This window comes from Phocoena phocoena, chromosome 12, assembly GCF_963924675.1.
Source record: "Phocoena phocoena chromosome 12, mPhoPho1.1, whole genome shotgun sequence".
Lineage (NCBI taxonomy): Eukaryota > Metazoa > Chordata > Mammalia > Artiodactyla > Phocoenidae > Phocoena > Phocoena phocoena.
Genome location: NC_089230.1, coordinates 89,576,973 through 89,597,071, shown reverse-complemented (window position 1 = coordinate 89,597,071; position 20,099 = coordinate 89,576,973). Strand labels below are relative to the sequence as shown.

General features: G+C 36.7%; 1 protein-coding gene across 1 annotated transcript in view; it reads right to left on the bottom strand.

Annotated features, from left to right (window-relative positions):
• EYS (eyes shut homolog) overlaps positions 1–20,099 on the bottom strand; it is a 1,660,061-nt gene that overhangs the window by 324,134 nt on the left and 1,315,828 nt on the right.

Genomic DNA, 20,099 nt, shown 5'->3' with positions numbered 1-20,099 from the left:
TAAAATAAAAGGTAGTGAACATTTTTCTAGTCCTGGTGCAGCAATAGAAGGAATAGACTTTTATGGATGCTAAACCATCATAATAACACTATACATTTGAGGGACACTTCACACTTCAAAGAACTGTCATATGTATGTTACTCGCAGAGGCCTGTATAGCAGAAAATGGGTGTTATTACCTTTAAGTTTCAAAGAAAGGAACAGACAGGTAAAATCCTTCTTTGGAGTTATATGGACAGTGCTTTGCTTCTTCACTTCCCATTCACAGGATTTTGCTAGATGTCCTGTGCCTTCATTTTGTAAAAATTTTATTTTATTTTTTATTTTTAAAATTTATCTTATTGAAGTATAGTTGATTTACAATGTTCTGTTAGTTTCAGGTGTACAGGAAAGTAATCACTTATATATATTATATATTATATATATATAGATAGATAGATTCTTTTTCATATTCTTTCCATTATGGCTTTTTACAGAATATTGAATATAGTTCCTTGTGCTATACAGTAGGACCTTGTCATTTATCCATTCCATATATAATAGTTTACATTTGCTAATCCCAAACTCTCAGTCCATCCCTCCCCCACCTCCCCTCCCCCTTGGCAATCACAGTTCTGTTCTCTATCTGTGAGTTTGTTTCTGTTTTGTAGATAAGTTCATTTGTGTCATAATTAGATTCCACATATAAGTGATATCATATGGTATTTGTCTTTCTCTGCCTGGCTTACTTCACTTAGAATGATAATCTCTAGGTCCATCCATGTGGCTGCAAATGGCATTATTTTACTCTTTTTTATGCTGTGCCTTCATTTTGAATCATAATGAACATGTAAAGATCTATCCTTTTGCTCTATACCAAGGTATACCTCACTGAGCAGTGCTCTATGTTCTAATGATACATCATTGAATGGCATTAGTTGTGGTTCTCTATGTCCACTGTGATGTACATCTACAAAGTTGGCATTTGGGGTTTTGATGTGATTAGTATTTAACTCTTCTTCCTAACAGTCACTATTTCTTCAGATCACTCCTGACAAGAGAGAGTAGAACCGTATCATTAACATGGGGAACTCAGCCTGCTAGTTACTGTGGTGGGCATTAGTGGGTGTGGCAATATGTGTCTAGTTTATCTAAAAACAATATTAGCTCCCTTAGGTGTCAGTCAAACTCAAGTGTTTTGGGCTTCATCAGCCACTGAGTACTGATGGAGCCATGAGCTTCCCCAGGTGTAGTGGATGCCCTGAATCTTTTGGGGGTGGGACGTGGTACAAAGGCCATGCCACCTTGACTCATTTCAGGAAACCCTGAACATCCTTACTCTAGAGCAGGAGATAAATCATTTACAGAATCTCTCCCTTTAAATAGTTTTAGGAATCATCAGGACCACTTGCACATGTGAGTCCAAGCAGCAGTCTTGCTCTTTGACAATTTCTGGGGATCATCAATCCAAAACTTTTCTTTTTCTTGTTCCAAGAATCCTCCACAGAGGCTATGCCAAGCTAGAATTGATTCTATCACTTTTTCTGAGGCCTGCAAACTAGAGCATGTGGAATTCCCCTTCAGCACAATCTCTGCTACTGCACCTGGTGACAAGGATGAGTGTCATTGCTAACACAATGCAAGTGGGAGAATGTTCCTTTGCTATTTTATTCACCTGGAAGATGGGAGGAGATTCCAGAACATGGTTGAATTCATCCCAGTCCACCACCTATAACTGGAAATTACTGTCTTCCAAATTGTGGGAGCTTTACTAAGGTGTCTAATAAGCCCTTATGCAAATTTTATGGTATTTGATATAGGGGTTTGTCCTGGAATCTCCTTCTTTTTATCTTTGTAACATTTTGTCTTTGAATGCAGGATTGGGGTTCAGGTGTTAGTGGCAATTAGAATTAAGCCAACTATTACAAAGTTAAAAAGTAGGAGGGAGAGGAGCTTCAAGATGGCGGAAGAGTAAGACACGGAGATCACCTTCCTCCCCACAAATACACCAGAAATACATCTACACGTGGAACAACTCCTACAGAACACCTACTGAACGCTGGCAAAAGACCTCAAACCTCCCAAAAGGCAAGAAACTCCCCATGTACATGGGTAAGGCAAAAGAAAAAAGAATAAACAGAGACAAAAGAATAGGGATGAGACCTGCACCAGTGGGAGGGAGCTGTGAAGGAGGAAAGGTTTCCACACACTAGGAAGCCACTTCGCGGGCAGAGACTGTGGGTGGTGGAGGGGGGAAGCTTAGGAACTGCGGAGGAGAGGGCAGCCACAGGGGTGCGGAGGGCAAAATGGAGAGATTCCTGCACAGAGGATCGGTGCCGACCAGCACTCACCAGCCCCAGAGGCTTGTCTGCTCACCCGCCGGGGTGGGCGGGGCTGGGAGTTCAGGCTCCGGCTTTGGTCAGAGCACAGGGAGAGGACTGGGGTTAGCAGTGTGAACACAGCCTGAAGGGGCTAGTGTGCCACGGCTGGCCGAGAGGGAGTCCGGGAAAAAGTCTGGACCTGCTGAAGAGGCAAGAGACTTTTTATTGCCTGTTTCTTTCCTGGTGCGCAAGGAGAGGGGATTAAGAGTGCTGCTTAAAGGAGCTCCAGAGATGGGTGAGAGATGCAGCTAGCAGCGTGGATCTCAGAGACGGGCATGAGATGCTAAGGCTGCTGCTGCAGCCACCAAGAAGCCTGGTTCAAGCATAGGTCACTATCCACACCTCCCCTCCTGGGAGACTGTGCAGCTCGCCACTGCAGGATCAGGGTCCCGTGATCCAGGGAAAACTTCTCTCGAAGAACACATGGCATGCCTCAGGCTGGTGCAATGTCATGTCAGGTTCTGCTGCTGCAGGCTCACCCGGCATCCGTACCCCTCCCTCTTCCAACCCTGAGTGAACCAGAGCCCCCGAATCAGCTTCTCCTTTAACCCCGTCCTCTCTGAGAGAAGAACAGATGCTCTCAGGTGTCCTACATGCAGAACTGGGGCCAAATCCAAGGCTGAATACCAGTAGCTGTGTGAACAAAGAAGAGAAAGGGAAATCTCTCTGAGCTGCCTCAAGAGCAGTGGATTAAATCTCCACAATCAACTTGATGTACCTTGCATCTGTGGAACACCTGAATAGACAACAAATCATCCCAAATTGAGGAGGTGGACTTTGGGAGCAAAATTATCTATCTATCTATTTCCCTTTTTCTCTTTTTCTGAGTGTGTATGTGTATTCTTCTGTGTGTGATTTTGTCTGCATAGTTTTACTTTTACCATTTGTCATAGATTTCTGTCTGGCCTTGTTTTGTTTTTTTTTAGTATAATTTTTAGCACTTGTTATCATTGTTGGATTTGTTTTTTGGTTTGGTTGCTCTCTCTTTCTTTGTTTCTTTTTTTTATTACATAATTCTTTTTCTTAATAGTTACTTTTTATTTTAATAACTTCACTTTTATTTTATCTTCTTTCTTTCTTTATTTATTTCCTCCCTTTTATTCTGAGCCATGTGGATGACAGTCTCTTGGTGCTCCAGCCAGGCATCAGGGCTGTGCCCCTGAGGTGGGAGAGCCAAGTTCAGGACATTGGTCCACAAGAGACCTCTCAGTTCCTCATAATATCAAATGGCAAAAATCTCTCAGACATCTCCATTACAATGCTAAGACCCAGCTCCACTTAATGACCAGCAAGCTACAGTGCTGGACACCCTGTACAAAACAACTAGCAAGACAGGAACTCAACCCCACCCATTAGCAGAGAGGCTGCCTAAAATCATAATAAGGCCACAGCCATACCAAAGCACACCACCAGACGTGGGTCTGCTCACCAGAAAGACAAGATCCAGCCTCATCCACCAGAACACAGGCACTAATCCTCTCTACCAGGAAGCTTACAAAACCCAATGAACCAGCCTCAGCCACTGGGGGCAGACACCAAAAACAACAGGAAATACGAACCTGCAGCCTGCAAAAAGGAGACCACAAACACAGTAAGTTAAGAAAAATGGGAAGACAAACACACAGCACATGAAGGAGCAAGGTAAAAACCCACCAAACCTAACAAATGAAGAGGAAATGGGCAGTCTACCTGAACAAGAATTCAGAATAATGACAGTAAAGATGATCCAAAATCTCGCTAATAGAATGGAGAAAATACAAGAAACGATTAACAAGGACCTAGAAGAACAAAAGAGCAAACAAACAGTGATGAACAACACAGTAAAAAAAATTGAAAATTCTGTAGAAGGGATCAGTAGCAGAATAACTGAGACAGATAAATAGATAAATGACCTGGAAGATAAAATATTGGAAATAACTACTGCTGAGCAGAATAAAGAAAAAAGAATGAAAAGAATTGACAACAGTGTCAGAGACCTATGGGACAAAACTAAATGCACCAACATTCGAATTATAGGGGTACCAGAAGAAGAAGAGAAAAATAAAAGGACTGAGAAAATATTTGAAGAGATTATAGCTGAAAACTTATAGGAAAATTTAGGAAAGTTTATTAGGAAAACTTTCTTAATATGAGAAAGGAAATAGTTAATCAAGGCCAGAAAGCACAGAGAGTCCCATACAGGAGAAATCCAAGGAGAAAAATGCCAAGACACATATTAATCAAGTTACAAAAAATTAAATACAAAGAAAAAATATTAAAAGCAGAAAGGGAATAAAATAAAATAAAATAAAATGAAGGGTATCCCCATAAGGTTAACAGATGATCTTTCAGCAGAAACTCTGCAAGCCAGAAGGGACTGGCAGGACATATTTAAAGTGAAGAAGGGGAAAAACCTGCAACCAAGATTACTCTACCCAGAAAGGATCTCATTCAGGTCTGACAGAGACATTAAAACCTTTACAGACAAGCAAGAGCTAAGAGAATTCAGCACCACCAAACCAGATTTACAATAAATGCTAAAGGAACTTCTCTAGGTAGGAAACACAAGGGAAGGAAACGACCTACAATAACAAACCCAAAACAATTAAGAAAATGGTAATAAGAACATACATATTGATAATTACCTTAAATGTAAATGGATTAAATGCTCCAACCAAAATCATAGACTGGCTGAATGGATGCAAAAACAAGACCCGTATATATGCTGTCTACAAGAAACCCACTTCAGACCTAGGGACAAATACAGACTGAAAGTGAGGGGATGAAAAAAGTTATTCCATGTAAATAGAAATCAAAAGAAAGCTGGAATAGCAATTCTCATATCAGACAAAATAGACTTTAAAATAAAGATTATTATAAGAGACAAAGAAGGCCACTACATAATGATCAAGGGATCAATCCATGAAGAAGATACAACAATTGTAAATATTTATGCACCCAACATAGGAGCACCTCAGTACACAAGGCAAATGCTAACAGACATAAAAGGGGAAATTGAGAGTAACACAATAATAGTAAGGGACATTAACACCCCACTTTTACCAATGGACAGATAATCCAAGGTGAAAATAAATAAAGAAACACAAGCTTTAAATGATATATTAAACAAGATGGACTTAATTGATATTTATAGGATATTCCATCCAAAAACAACAGAACACACTTTCTTCTCAAGTGCTCATGGGACATTGTCCAGGAAAGATCATATCTTGGGCACAAATTTACCCTTGGTAAATTTAAGAAAATTGAAATTGTATAAAGTATCTTTTCCGACCACAATGCTGTGAGACTAGATATCAATTACAGGAAAAAATAGGTAAAAGATACAAACACATGAAGGCTAAAGAACACACTACTTAGTAACCAATGAAGAAATCAAAGAGGAAATCAAAAAATACCTAGAAACAAATGACAGTGAAAACACAAAGACTCAAAATCTATGGGATGCAGCAAAAGCAGTTCTAAGAGGGAAATTTATAGCAATACAATCCTACCTTAAGAAACAAGAAACATCTCAAACAAACAACATAGCCTTACACCTAAAGCAATTAGAGAAAGAGGAAAAAACCCCACAAAACATAAAGTTAGCATAGGAAAGAAATCATAAAAGTCAGATCAGAAATAAATGAAAAAGAAATGAAGGAAACAACAGCAAAGACAAATAAAACTAAAAGCTGGTTCTTCAGAAGATAAACAATATAAACCATTAGCCAGACTCATCAAGAAAAAAAGGGAGAAGACTCAAATCAATAGAATTAGTAATGAAAAGGAGAAGTAACAACTGAAACTGCAGAAATACAAAGGATCATGAGAGATAACTACAAGCAACTGTATGCCAATAAAATGGACAACCTGGAAGAAATGGACAAATTCTTAGAAATGCACAATCTTCTGAGACTGAACCAGGAAGAAGTAGAAAATATGAACAGACCAATCACAAGCACTGAAACTGAAACCGTGGTTAAAAATCTTCCAACAAACAAAAGCCCAGGACAAGATGCCTTCACAGGTGAATTCTATGAAACACTTAGAGAAGAGCTAACACCTATCCTTCTCAAAAATATTCCAAAATATAGCAGAGGCAAGAACACTCCCAAACTCATTCTATGAGGCCAACATCATGCTGACACAAAAGCCAGACAAAGATGTCACAAAGAAAGAAAACTACAGGCCAATATTCCTGATGAACATAGATGCAAAAATCCTCAACCACATATTAGCAAACAGAATCCAAAAGCACATTAAAAGGATCATACACCATGATCAAGTGCAGTTTATTCCAGGAATGCAAGGATTCCTCAATATACGCAAATCAATCAATGTGATACACCATATTAACAAATTGAAGGAGAAAATAACATATGATTATTTCAATAGATGCAGAGAAAGCTTTAGAGATATTACAACATCCATTTATGATAAAAACTCTCCAGAAAGTAGGGATAGAGAGAACTTACCTCAACATAATAATGGCAATATATGACAAACCCACAGGCAACGTCCTCAATGGTGAAAAACAGAATCCATTTCCACTAAGATCAGGAACAAGACAAGGTTGCTGACTCTCACCACTATTATTCAACATAATTATGGAAGTTTTAGTCACAACAATCAGAGAAGAAAAAGAAATAATTGGAATCCAAATAGGAAAAGAAGACATAAAATTGTCACTGTTTGCAGATGACATGATACTGTACATAGAGAATCCTAAACATGCTACCAGAAAACTACTAGAGCTAGTCAATTAATTTGGTAAAGTAGCAGGATGCAAAATGAATACACAGAAGTCTCTTGCATTCCTATACACTAATGATGAAAAATCTGAAAGTGAAATTAAGAAAACACTCCCATTTACCACTACAACAAAAATAATAAAATATCTAGGAATAAACCTACCTAAGGAAACAAAAGAACTGTATGCAGAAAATCGTAAGACACTGATGAATGGAATTAAAAATGATATAAATAGATGGAGAGATATACCATGTTCTTGGATTGGAAGAATCAACATTGTGAAAATGACTATACTACCCAAAGCAATCTACAGATTCAATGCAATCCCTATCAAACTACCACTGGCATTTTTCACAGAACTAAAACAAAAAATTTCACAATTTGCATGGAAACACAAAAGACCCCGAATAGCCAAAGCAATCTTGAGAAAGAAAAATGGAGCTGGAGGAATCAGGCTCCCTGACTTCGGATTATACTACAAAGCTACAGTAATCAAGAGAGTATGGTACTGGCAAAAAAAGCAGAAATAAAGATCAATGGAACAGGATAGAGAGCCCAGAGATAAACTCACGCACATATGCTCATCTTATCCTTGATAAAGGAGCCACGAATATACAGTTAAGAAAAGAGATCCTCTTCAATAAATGGTGATGTGAAAACTGGACAGCTACATGTAAAAGAATGAAATTAGAATACTCCCTAATACCACACACAAAAGTAATCTCAAAATAGATTAAAGCCCTAAATGTATGGCCATACACTATCAAACTCTTAGAGGAAAATATCGGCAGAACACTCTATGACATAAATCACAGTAACATCCTTTTTGGCTCACTTCCTAGAGAAATGGAAATAAAAATAAAAATAAACAAATGGGACCTGACCTAATGAAACTTAAAAGCTTTTGCACAGCAAAGGAAACCATAAACAAGATGAAAAGAGAACCCTCAGTATAGGAGAAAATATTTTCAAATGAAGCAATTAATTATTAATTGCTTAATTGATTAATCTCCAAACTTTACAAGCAACTAATGCAGCTTAATATCAAAAAAATAACCCAATTCAAAAATGGGCAGAAGACCTAAATAGACATTTCTCCAAAGAAGGTATACAGATTGCCAACAAACACATGAAAGAATGCTCAACATCATTAATCATTAGAGAAATGTAAATCAAAACTACAATGAGATATCATCTCACACTGGTCAGAATGGCCATCATCAAGAATCTACCAATAATAAATGCTGGAGAGGGTGTGGAGAAAAGGGGATCCTGTTGCACTGTTTGTGGGAATGTAAATTGATACAGTCACTATGGAGAACAGTATGGAGGTTCCTTAAAAAACTACAAATAGAACTACCATATGACCCAGCAATCCCAGTATTGGACATATATCCTGAGAAAACCATAATTCAAAAAGAGTCATGTACCATATTGTTCATTCCAGCACTATTTACAATAGCCAGGACATGGAAGCAACCTATGTGTCCACCAACAGATGAATGGACAAAGAAGATGTGGCACATATATATAATGGAATATTACTCAGCGATATGTAGAATGGAAACTGAGTTATTTGTAGTGAGGTGGATGGACTTAGAGTCTGTCATACAGAGTGAAGTAAGTCAGAAAGAGAAAAACAAATACCGTATGCTAACACATATATATGGAATCTAAGGAAAGAAAGAAAAAAATAAGGTCATGAAGAACCTAGGGGCAAGATGGGAATGAAGAGACAGACCTACTAGAGAATGGACTTGAGGATATGGGGAGGGGGAAGGGTAAGCTGTGACAAAGTGAGAGAGTGGCATGGACATATATATACTACCAAACATAAAATAGATAGCTAGTGGGAAGCAGCCGCACAGCACAGGGAGGTCAGCTCGGTGATTTCTGACCACCTAGATGGGTGGGAGGGAGGGAAATGTAAGAGGGAAGAGATATGGGGATATTTGTATATGTATAACTGATTCACTTTATTATAAAGCAGAAACTAACACACAATTGTAATGTAATTATACTGCAATAAAGATGTTAAAAAAAAAAAAGTAGGAGGGTCCAGGATGGAATTTGGTATCAAATACTGTAAAACAGGAATTTATTGTCTCATGATGGCACTAGAATAAATTATCTGAAGAAATAATGAGTTATTGTGCTATATTTATAGATTTGAAACACTTTGGCTCCAGTACCAGTGCCTAGCTATGAAACCAGCTTTTCATTTAAAACTTTTAGTAAATCTCTTCAAAAATCTTAAAGTAACACAAACTTAAATGAGTCTGTGTTCAGTGGAACAGAGTTCACAGGTTTTAAGTTGTGAAACATTTTATCTCAACATATATCTTCTTTTATTCTGTGTGTTGATGAAGTCATGGGCAATTTGTTGAGGAGGAAGCTGGTGTAGTTTTCTTTAGCTTCATTAGGGAGCTATGTGGCTGGCCATTTTTTAAAATAAATAAGATTGTCTATATTTTTAGTCCACTCTGTGAGAATTATTTTAAAGAAGTTAATTAAGATAAATATGTTGTTAAAGATTGAGTCCTACCACTACGAATAGGATTTAAAGAATTTCCAAGGTAAAATATGTTTCCTGGTAGTTGTTTTAAGGCAGTAATCAAATACTCTCTTAACCACGAATGATAGGTGCCAATTAGAGCGTGGGGTCCACAGATGTTTGTTGGAAAACAGGTGCAGTATGAATCCATATCTTTAATCACAGCTCCTTCATTTAATGACAAACAATCCCTCAACATTTCCTCATGAATCTTGTTTTCAACATGTTAAATCCCTTTATTCAACTGCCCTAAGTGTTTTCTTACACTATTAATTACTGCTTTTCTGCCTAAATTCAGTTTGTCCCTAAGTCTTCATTTCCTTTCTCTTACTTTCTTGTATAATCTTGTCCTAACGATGATATAGAAGACACATTTTAGAATTACACAGGCGGAAGGCTTTTAGGACTTGAAGTCTATTTTGCTGTACACTCTGCCACCACACAAGAGTAATTCAAACTTCGTCAGTAACCCTTTCTGACAGTCGGAGAAATCTACCACTGACAGTAAAGGATGAAGAGAGTGTGAAGCCTTCCCTCAGTGTACACTGCTAATCCTCAAAAGAATTTCCTGTGTTTTATTTTTAATTTATTGTGATTATCTGCATTGGAAATTACCATGTTTGATTACAATTTGCTGAAGAGGTAAACATCCTGGCACCTTGAACTTTATGTCCTCATTATACCTCATCTCCATACAATTTCCACATGAGCAATGGTGTTACTCTACACTGTGATGTCATTGCTGATCCTTTTCCATCTGCTGGCCCCCTGGTAAATTCCTAATCTTTCTTCAAAATTCAGTTCATTTCCTACTCCGTGCTATAGATGTACTTGCCAACTGCATCTCCATTCCTCCTCAGTGGAGCCTTTGTGCTGCTATCAGGACTCAAGGGTCAACCAGTTCCCTGGTCTGTCTTGGTATCTTGACACACTAAAGATGAGGAGTTGTGGGCCTGAGTCTCCACTGTTGTAACTTTGCTACAGCCATTTCATTTGGATAATTTGAACTGAATTGCACAATTAAGAAGAATAAACCTGATTACATAGTCAAACAATCACTTGAAATTTTTTATATTAAACTAAATTTACATAGACTAGTCAAATCTACTGACATATTCAGTGAACATACTGTGAAGACTCAGGCTCACATTCAAATTATGATATCTTTGCTTAGAAAGCTCTCTTTTTGCATCACCAAGGACCAAACTAGTACTTAACATCCTTGTTTCTCAAGATACATGCGAATGTTAACATAAGAGTCTATGCAATAATCTTAATCCTCTTTCAGCAACTCCTAGACTCACAGACATTCTTTAAAGGTTTTCTTAAACTTACTTAATGGAAGAAATTTTCATTTTACAGTCAACGTTCACAATTAAATGCAAATAAATTGCATTATAACTTGCTGTCCAGCTTGTATTGACGTATGTTATGTATGGACGGACATATTATGTACGATTACTGTGTTATGTATGGATAAAAGAGGAAGAGCAAAGTTCAAGTTTATGTATTCATATACTTAATGTAATATAATAATAAAGTATTATGGTGTATTTCCCATATTAAGCTCCAGTTTTCCTATATTTCCTCTAAGAAATACCATACGGAGGAGTTGATGGAAAAGATAAAGAAATTAATATTTAAGTGATGAAGTTTGACCTGTTTAAGATAAAAAGCTTACCAAACTTTCCATATAGACATGGCAATGTTTATCAATAAGTCTAATATCTTATAGATTTAGCACAGTTCAAAAGTCACCATCTGTTTCAAGAAGTGAAGGCCCTCACTATTTCATAGTTTCTTGGCTCTAAGACTAAAGGCATGCAATCCTTAGTTTGTATAATATTAACTATCAGAAACATGTGAAAAAGTTTTGCATATTTTAGAAAATCAGAAACATAAAGGACATTTTGATTTATTCTCAAAATTATAGCTGACAATACATTATGAATATTCTTTCCTCTTCCATGAACTTGGGTGGTCCTCTGCTCATTCTCTATATAGAGTTAGAGGTCAATACCAGCTGAGTTATAATACAGAACATTTATGTGGGAAAATGGCAAAGCACTGCAGTCTGATTTTGAGCAAAGTTGTCTGAAAGGCCTCTGATGATTAAATACCTGTATTGTGAGAAGTTGTTGTTTGTTCCTTTCTTATTTTTCATAATTATGTGCTAGTAAACCTCTTCATTTGATATAGCTGAAATCAATCCTACTCAGAATCCTTTTTACCTCCCATTCTTTAGAGGTTAATGTTGGTTTTGCATTATAATAAATTTTTTATCCACTTTCTTTATCAAACAACTGTGGGAAATGAGCTAATAAAATAAAAAAAAAGTAATTTGCCCAGATACACACACACACACATACACACACACACACACACACACACACACACACACAGATATACATTTATCTGTATGAGGTTTTTATCTCATAGAAATTAATAAGATAAAACAAGAGGTAAAAATCAGTCTATTTATAAAACTCATCAGCAGTTTTTATTAATTTAGTTTGTTTTCTGTACCAAATATCTAGGAAAGTAATGTGATAAAAATGCTTGCAATGGTTTTACTTGTTGTTTGTTTGAATTTTTGCAAGTACTGAGGTTATTGCTATCCAGCTACAGAAACTTTTCCAGCCTCTGTTCAATTGGTCTTAAACCAAACATGAATTCCTTTACACTGACCTGCTATACTAAAAAGTGGCTGACAGGGATGTGTAGTTCTGTCAGTCAAGCAATTCTTGGCCAACATCCATTTGGCTTTGGCTACCCTAAAAGTTTGTTAACCAAAATGAATTATTAGATATTAGAGTGTGCCTTAGATATACACAGATGACTTTATACCTCTGGATAATCTTTGAGAGAATGTTGTCCGGCGTTTGGGGTGGCAGGAACTAAGGAAGGTAGTGGCTTTAAAACATGCAGATAACACAGTAAATTCCCTAGAGGGAAGGACATGGGGGTTCTTTAGGGGAAAAATAAAAGTAATGAATAATGCGTTAGCTTTTGTATATGACAGACACAAAAGGTACTAGAAAAATTTTAACTTCAGAAACTTTAGAAAAAATATATATAGTAAGACAATTTTTCTGAACTTCCCCAATGGAGAATAACCCCTGTGAAAACCAATATTCTCTCTATGTGATCCCTTTCAAAATTTTTTGAAATGAAAGAAAAACTGTGCATGAGTATGAATTACAATGTATCTCTAGAACTGTGATCTCTGCTCCATTTCATTTAAGAAGAACTTCTATCTTGATACTGAATTGACTTCAATCACTACAAGTGGCTTATTCAAGTTTGTTCTACCCTGCCATCTCCTTTCACCTCCTATAATGCAGATTTAGTAGGAGGAAGTACTGACATAACAAAATAAAAATCAAAGCCATCTTTTACATGTTTACTTTAGAGCTCATTCCATTAAGTTTTGAAAATAAGTTCTTATCAATTATGCTATGGTGTTTTATTGCCAAGAACCCTTAAATATGGAATAAAAATTCCATCAACATTCATATTATGAAAAAGGAACTTAATTCCCATGCTTTTTAGGGAGATGTCTGTTCTGATTTTGCATAGAAAGAGTTCTGTTAGTGAGAATTTAAAATTTTAATTCCAAATTATGCCTGGTTAAGGATGGAGAGATGAGTGGAGCATGCAAGACAGTGAGAAGGAGACATGAACAACTACAACTAGATAAATGGAAGTAAAGCAAGGCAGTCACAGGCCAAAAGATTTATGGGAAGATGGAAATCAGAAGCCTCAATGTCTAAGTCTTTTTCCATTTTCTCTCCCCTCTGCTAGGAATCTTTACTCATGTGTATTGTATCTCCTAGATCCAAACTTCTAAGGCACTTGCTGTTCTCAATTATTTATTTTTCTATGTATTAACACCTTCCACTCAACTAATAATTCCAATTGACAATTAAACATGCTCAAGTATCTTTCATCTTACAGTTTTTTCCTCTTGACTCCTCACCTCTCCCTAGACCTCACCTTACCTCTTTTTACATTTCACAGTAAAATTCTTGAAAGTTGTCTACACTGGTTATTTCAATTTCCTCTAATCTGGCTTCTTACTCTGTCCTCCTGGAATGATACCTTCAGGGCATAGAATCATGTGGACCATCCAATGGACTATCAGAGCAGTTGATAAACTTTTCCTCTGCTCTCCCTGACCCCACTCCTTTTGTTTGCTCCTATTCCTCTGGTTACTCCTTCTCATACTTTTTATAATGTCATATTCCTCTACTCAGTCATCGAATGTTAGCTCCTCGACACTCAGTACCAGACAGTTTTTTCAACTCACACTATACGCTCATCCACACTCATGGTTTCAATAACCACCTGCACGCTGATGACTCATAAATTATATTTCCCATCCAGACCTCTCCTCTGAGTGTTACATCCGTAGATTCAACTTGAAAACTCCACTTTGATGTACCAAAGGCACCTATTCTCATCAATGATCAAGCCTGAACTCATTTGCAATCTTCCCTATGAAAAATGCTTTCCTTGCATTGTTTGCTAAAATCTATCTAGATGCACATCAGAAGATGAGTATTCATTTTTGATACCTCTCCTTTCACTTCTGGTATTAATCAGTCAATTTTACTCCTAATTAGGTTATTTTTTTTCAGGTTCATTGAAATCTAATTGACACACAGCACTTTATGAGTTTAAGGTGTACAGCATAATGATTTGACTTACATACAACCTGAAATGATTATCTCAGTAAGTTTAGTGAACATTCATCATCCTGTATAGATACAAAATTAAACAAATAGAAAAAAATTTTCTTTGTGATGAGAACTCAGGATTTAATCTCTTAACAACTTTCATATATAACATACAGCAGTACTAATCATATTTATCAGGCTGTACATTACTTCTCTAGTATTTATTTATCTTATAACTGAAAGTTTGTACCTTTTGACTGCCTTCATCCAATTCCCCTCCCCCATACCTTGCCTCTGGAAACCACAAATTATTAACTATATTCCCCACACTGTACATTTCATACTCATGAGTCATTTATTTTGCAACTTGAATTTTGTAACTCTTAATCTCCCTCACCTATTTCTATCCTACCCCCACCCTTCTTCCTTCGGAAAACCTACTGTTTGTTCTCTGTATCTATGACTCGGATTTGATTTTGTTATGTTTGCTCATTTGTATTGTTTTGTAGATTCCACATATAAGTGAAATCATACAGTGTTTGTCTTTCCCTGTCTGTCTTATTTCACTTAGCATAATACCCTGTAGGCCCAAGTGTGTTGGTGCAAATGGCAGAATTTCATTCTTTTTTTTATGGCTGAGTACTATTCCATTTTGTGTGTGTGTGTGTGTGTGTGTGTGTGTGTGTGTGTGTGTGTAAGATTTGTTGTCTTTTTGATAATAGCCATTCTGACATGTGTGGGATGATATCTCATTGTGGTTTTTGTTTGCAAATTCCTGAAGATTAGTGATGTTCATCATCTTTTCACGTGATTGTTGGCCACCTGTATGTCTGCTTTGGAAAAATGTCTCTTCAGATACTCTGCCCATTTTTTAATCAGATTGCTTGTTTTTTTGATGTTGAGTTTTATAAGTTCTTTGTATATTTTGGATATTAACCCTTTATTGGATACATCATATGCAAATATCTTTTCCTATTCAGTAGGTGGCCTTTTCATTTTGTTGATAATTTCCTTCATTGTGTAAAAGCATTTTAGTTTAATGCAGTCCCATTTATTTATTTTTGCTTTTGTTTCCTTTGCCTGAGGATACATAACCTAAAAAATTTATTACTGAGACCTATGTCAACTAGTATACTGCTTATATTTTTTTAGCCATTTTATAGTTTTAGGTCTTATCCATTTTGGATATATTTTTGTATATGGTGTGAAAGAGTAGTCTAGTTTGATTATTTTGCCTGTAGCTGTACAGTTTTCCCAACACCATTTATTAAAGGGACATTCTTTTCCTTATTGCATATTTTTGTCTCTTTTGTTGTAGATTAAATAACCAGGTAAGCCTGGGTTCATTTCTGGGCTCTGTATTCTGTTCCATTGATTTTTTATTTGTTTGTTTTTTGTTTGTTTTTTGGTGCCAACACCATACTGTTTTGATTTTAGTAGCTTTGTTACTACAAGTTTGAAATCATGGAGTATGATACTTCCAGCTTTGTTCTTTTTTTCTCAAGTTTTTTTGGCTATTTGGGGTCTTTCATGTTTCCATACACATTTTAGAATTCTTTGTTCTATGAAAATGCCATTTTTTAAAATGCATTTAATGAGTTCTTATCTTTCTTTTTTAAACATCTTTATTGGAGTATAATTGCTTTACAATGGTGTGTTAATTTCTGCTTTATAACAAAGTAAATCAGCTATACATATATCCTCATATTTTCTCCCTCTTGTGTCTCTCTCCCACCCTCCCTATCACATATATATGGAATCTAAAAAAAAAGGTTCCGCAGAACCTAGGGGCAGGACAGGAATAAAGACACAGAGATAGAGAATGGACTTGAGGACACAGGGAAAGGTAAGGGTAAGCTGAGATGAAGTGAGAGAGTGGCATGGACTTATATACACTGCCATTGGTTTTTCAATAGGAAATGCACTGAACTTTTAGATTGCCTTGGGTAGTATGGTCATTTTAACAATATTAATTCTGCCAACCCATGGACACAGTATATCTTTTCATCTGTTTGTATCATCTTCAATTTCTTTCATGAGTGTCTTATAGTTTTCCAGGTACAGTTCTTTTATCTCCTTAGTTAGATTTATTTTTAGGTATTTTATCCTTTTTGATGTGATTGTTTAAGTGTGACTTTTGCTTAATTTCTCTTTCTGTAGTTTTTTATTAGTGTATAGAAGTGCAACAGATTTCTGTGTATTAATTTTGTATCCTGCAACTTTACCTAATTCACTGATGGATTCTAGTTGGTTTTTTTGGTGGTGTCTTTAGGATTTTCTATTTATAGTGTCATGCCATCTGCAAACAGTGACAGTTTTAATTCTTCGTTTCTAATATGGATTGCTTTTATTTAGTTTTCTTGTCTGATTACTCTGGCTAGAACTTCCAATAATATGTTGAATAAAAGTGAGAGTGGGCATTCTTGTCTTTGTCTTGATCTTAGAGGAAGCATTTTCAGCTTTTCACCATTGAGTATAATGTTAGCTGTGGATTTGCCATATATGGCCTTTATGATATTGAGGTATATTCCCTCTATATCTACCTTGTTGAGAGTTTTATCACAAATGGATGTATAATTTTGTCAAAAACTTTTTCTTCATTTATTAAGATGATCATATAATTTTTACCTTCAATTTGTTAATGTGGTGCATCACGTTGACTAATTGGCAAGTACTGAGCCATTCTTGTATCTTTGGGATATATCCCACTTGATTGTGGTATATGGTCCTTTTAATATACTGTTGAATTTGGTTTGCTAGTATTTTGTTGAGGACTTTTTCATCTATTTTCATCAGTGATATTGGCTTGTAATTTTCTTTTTTGTGTTGTCTTTGTCTGATTTTGGTATTAGAGTGATGCTGGCCTTGCATAATGAGTTTGGAAACATTCTTCCTTCTTCAATTTTTTGGAAGAAGTTGAGGATTGGCATTAAACCTTCTTTAAATGTTTGGCAGAATTTACCTGTGAAGCTCTCTAGTCCTGGACTCTCGTTTTTTGGGAGGCTTTTTATTATTGATTACATTTAATTACTAGTAATTGGTCTGTTCATATTTTTTATTTCTTCCTGATTCAACTGTGGGAGATTGTTTGTTTCTGGGAATTTATTCATTTCTTCTAAGCTGTCCATTTGTTTGGTGTATAACTGTTCATAGTACTCTCTTATAATCCTTTGTATATTTGTGGTGTTGTTTGTTACTTCTTTCAGAGCTGGTGTCAGCTTGCTGATGTGAGAGGCTGGTTCCTGACATGACTGACTGTGGTGTTTGGGGTGTCCCATAGCTTGTGTCAGCCCCCTGGGGGGTAGGGTCAGATCCCAGGGCAACTGACTTAGGGACCCATGGTGTCCCAGAGCTGGTGTTGGCCTACTGGTGCATGGGGTTGAGTCCTGGAAAGGTTAGGCTCAGCAGGTCTAAGGCAGCCAGCCTGTTTGTGGGTGGGTCTGTGTCCCTGCCAGGCCAGCTCCTTGGCCTGAAGCATCCTAGTATTGGTGCCAGCAGGCTGGTGGGCCAGTTTGGGTCCTGGCACTAATAAGCTAGAGAGAGGATTCCAAAATGATACTTGCCAGCATCAGTGTCCTTGTGATAGAACAAGCTCCCTAATATGGCTGCCATCAGTGTCTATATCCCCAGGGTGAGAATCAGTCTCCTCCTGACTCTCCAAGAAGCTCTCCAAGATCATCAGGTGGGTCTGACCCAGGCTTGTCTCAAATCACTTCTTCTGCCCTGGGTCTTGGAGTGTGTGAGATTTTGTTTGCACCTTTAAGAATGGAGTCAATCTTCCACAGCTCTCTGGCTCTCTTATATGCAAGCCTTGCTGGTCTTCAAAGCTAAATGTTCCTATGGCTCATCTTCCTGGTGCAGGACTCCTGGGCTGGGGAGCCTGATGTGGGGCTCAGACCCCTTGTTCCTTGGGGAGAACCTCTACAATTGTAACTATCCTCCTGTTTGTGGGCCACCCACACATGGGAATGGGTGTTGACCATATCGTGACTCAGCACCTCCTACCCATTTCCTTGTGGTGCTTCAAATCTTTAGCTGTAGAAGATCTTTTCTGCTAGTCTTTTGGTCTTTCTGATCAATAGTTGTTTTGTAATTAGTTGAATTTTTCTGTGCTTATGGGAGGAGGTGAGCTCAGAGTTTTCCCACTCTGCCATCTTGGCCACCAACCCTAATTATTTTTTTAATCTGTCAATTTCTGTATGACACCAGCCTAGTCCAAGCCACCATATGTCTTATTTGGACATATAACAGACATCTAAGTGGCCCCCTTAAATCACTCTTTAACACAGTTATAGGGCCCTACAGTTTTTGCCATCTGGTGGACCCTCTGTCTTCACCTTCCAGTACTCAGTCATCCTCCTCTGCTCCTCTGTTCCATACACAGTTAGTCTATTGGATCCCTTAATATACTGTGGCTCTTTCCACCAAAGGCTCTTTTCTCATACTCTTTTCACTGCCTGGAACTCCTACACCACAGCTTTGACTGTTTCTGCTTATTTGTTTTTACCTAGTTCACCACCTCTACCCATTTTTCAGAGAGCTTCCTTTGACTATTTATCCTAGGCTAGGTTACTTTGTAATTTGTTTTCCTTGCACCATTTTTTAAAAATTTCCCACACATCTTGAATTTTAATTATTGATATTTCCTCCTTAGTGTGACTATTTGTCAATCTGCCTCACCAAACTTTATATAAGAATTAGGATTTTGTCTGTTTTGGCTTAACATTGAATTCCAGGAGCTTAGTGTAGTACTACAAAAAAAAAAAAAGCATTAGTTACATGAATAAATAAAATTAAAAACAGAGAAAAAACCCCAGAAGAAACAGAAAGAAAAATGAAAAACAAAAATTAAGAAATATTGAGAGAGCAGGTGGGCACTCAACTTTTCTAAAATTAATTTTTAGTTAATTTATTTTAACTAACTTATTTAAATTTATATAATGTTTTAAAATTATATAAATTTAAATATATAGACTGTTTTAAAATTATGTAAATTTAAATAATTTAAGTAATATAATATGTAATATATAATATAATGTATAATATATAATATAGTTCTAGGGTCAGCCTTTAATGCAAACTATTGTCACCCTGAGGTCTTGTAGGATATTGCTGACAAGACAAATCAGATTTACATTTTTGCATCAGTAAAGATGGCTGTATTTCACTTCCTAAATTTTGGATAACATTAATCCAAAGTCCTTTGTTTTCAGTTTTAATAAAAGTGTCAGTAATTTTTTTCAGGATGCTTTCAACTTGAGGCTACCTAAGGATTTGAGGGGTTTTTTTGAGGACTGCCTGGCTAGGTCCTCATTAGTTAAAGGCAAAACATGAAATCAGTCCTTCAAGAAAGTTTGACCAAAAATAGAAATTACTTCATATGTAATAGACTGTTTGTATAAAATGATGACATTGTTTAAAATGATGAGGTTATCAAGAAATGCCTTTTAAATTGGTTTTAAGTTATTCACCTTCTCATCTGGCTCCTTTTCTGTGATCAACAGCAAGCCTTTGTAAGAGAAATGATTGAAATTGGAGTTAAGTCCATTGCTCTCAAAGTTTGCTTTTTTTCTGTACATAACTCAGTGTTCCAAAAGGGTAAGCCTAATTTATGAATAACAATTTCATTACCTTAGGGTAATTTCATTGCCTTCTTGTCATAACCAGCTGAATTTCCCAGCCCAGACACTCTCATTCCTTTATTCATTCAGACATTTATGAGAATCTGTCAGATGCTCTGCTAAATACATTAAAGATGAGTAAAATACTGTT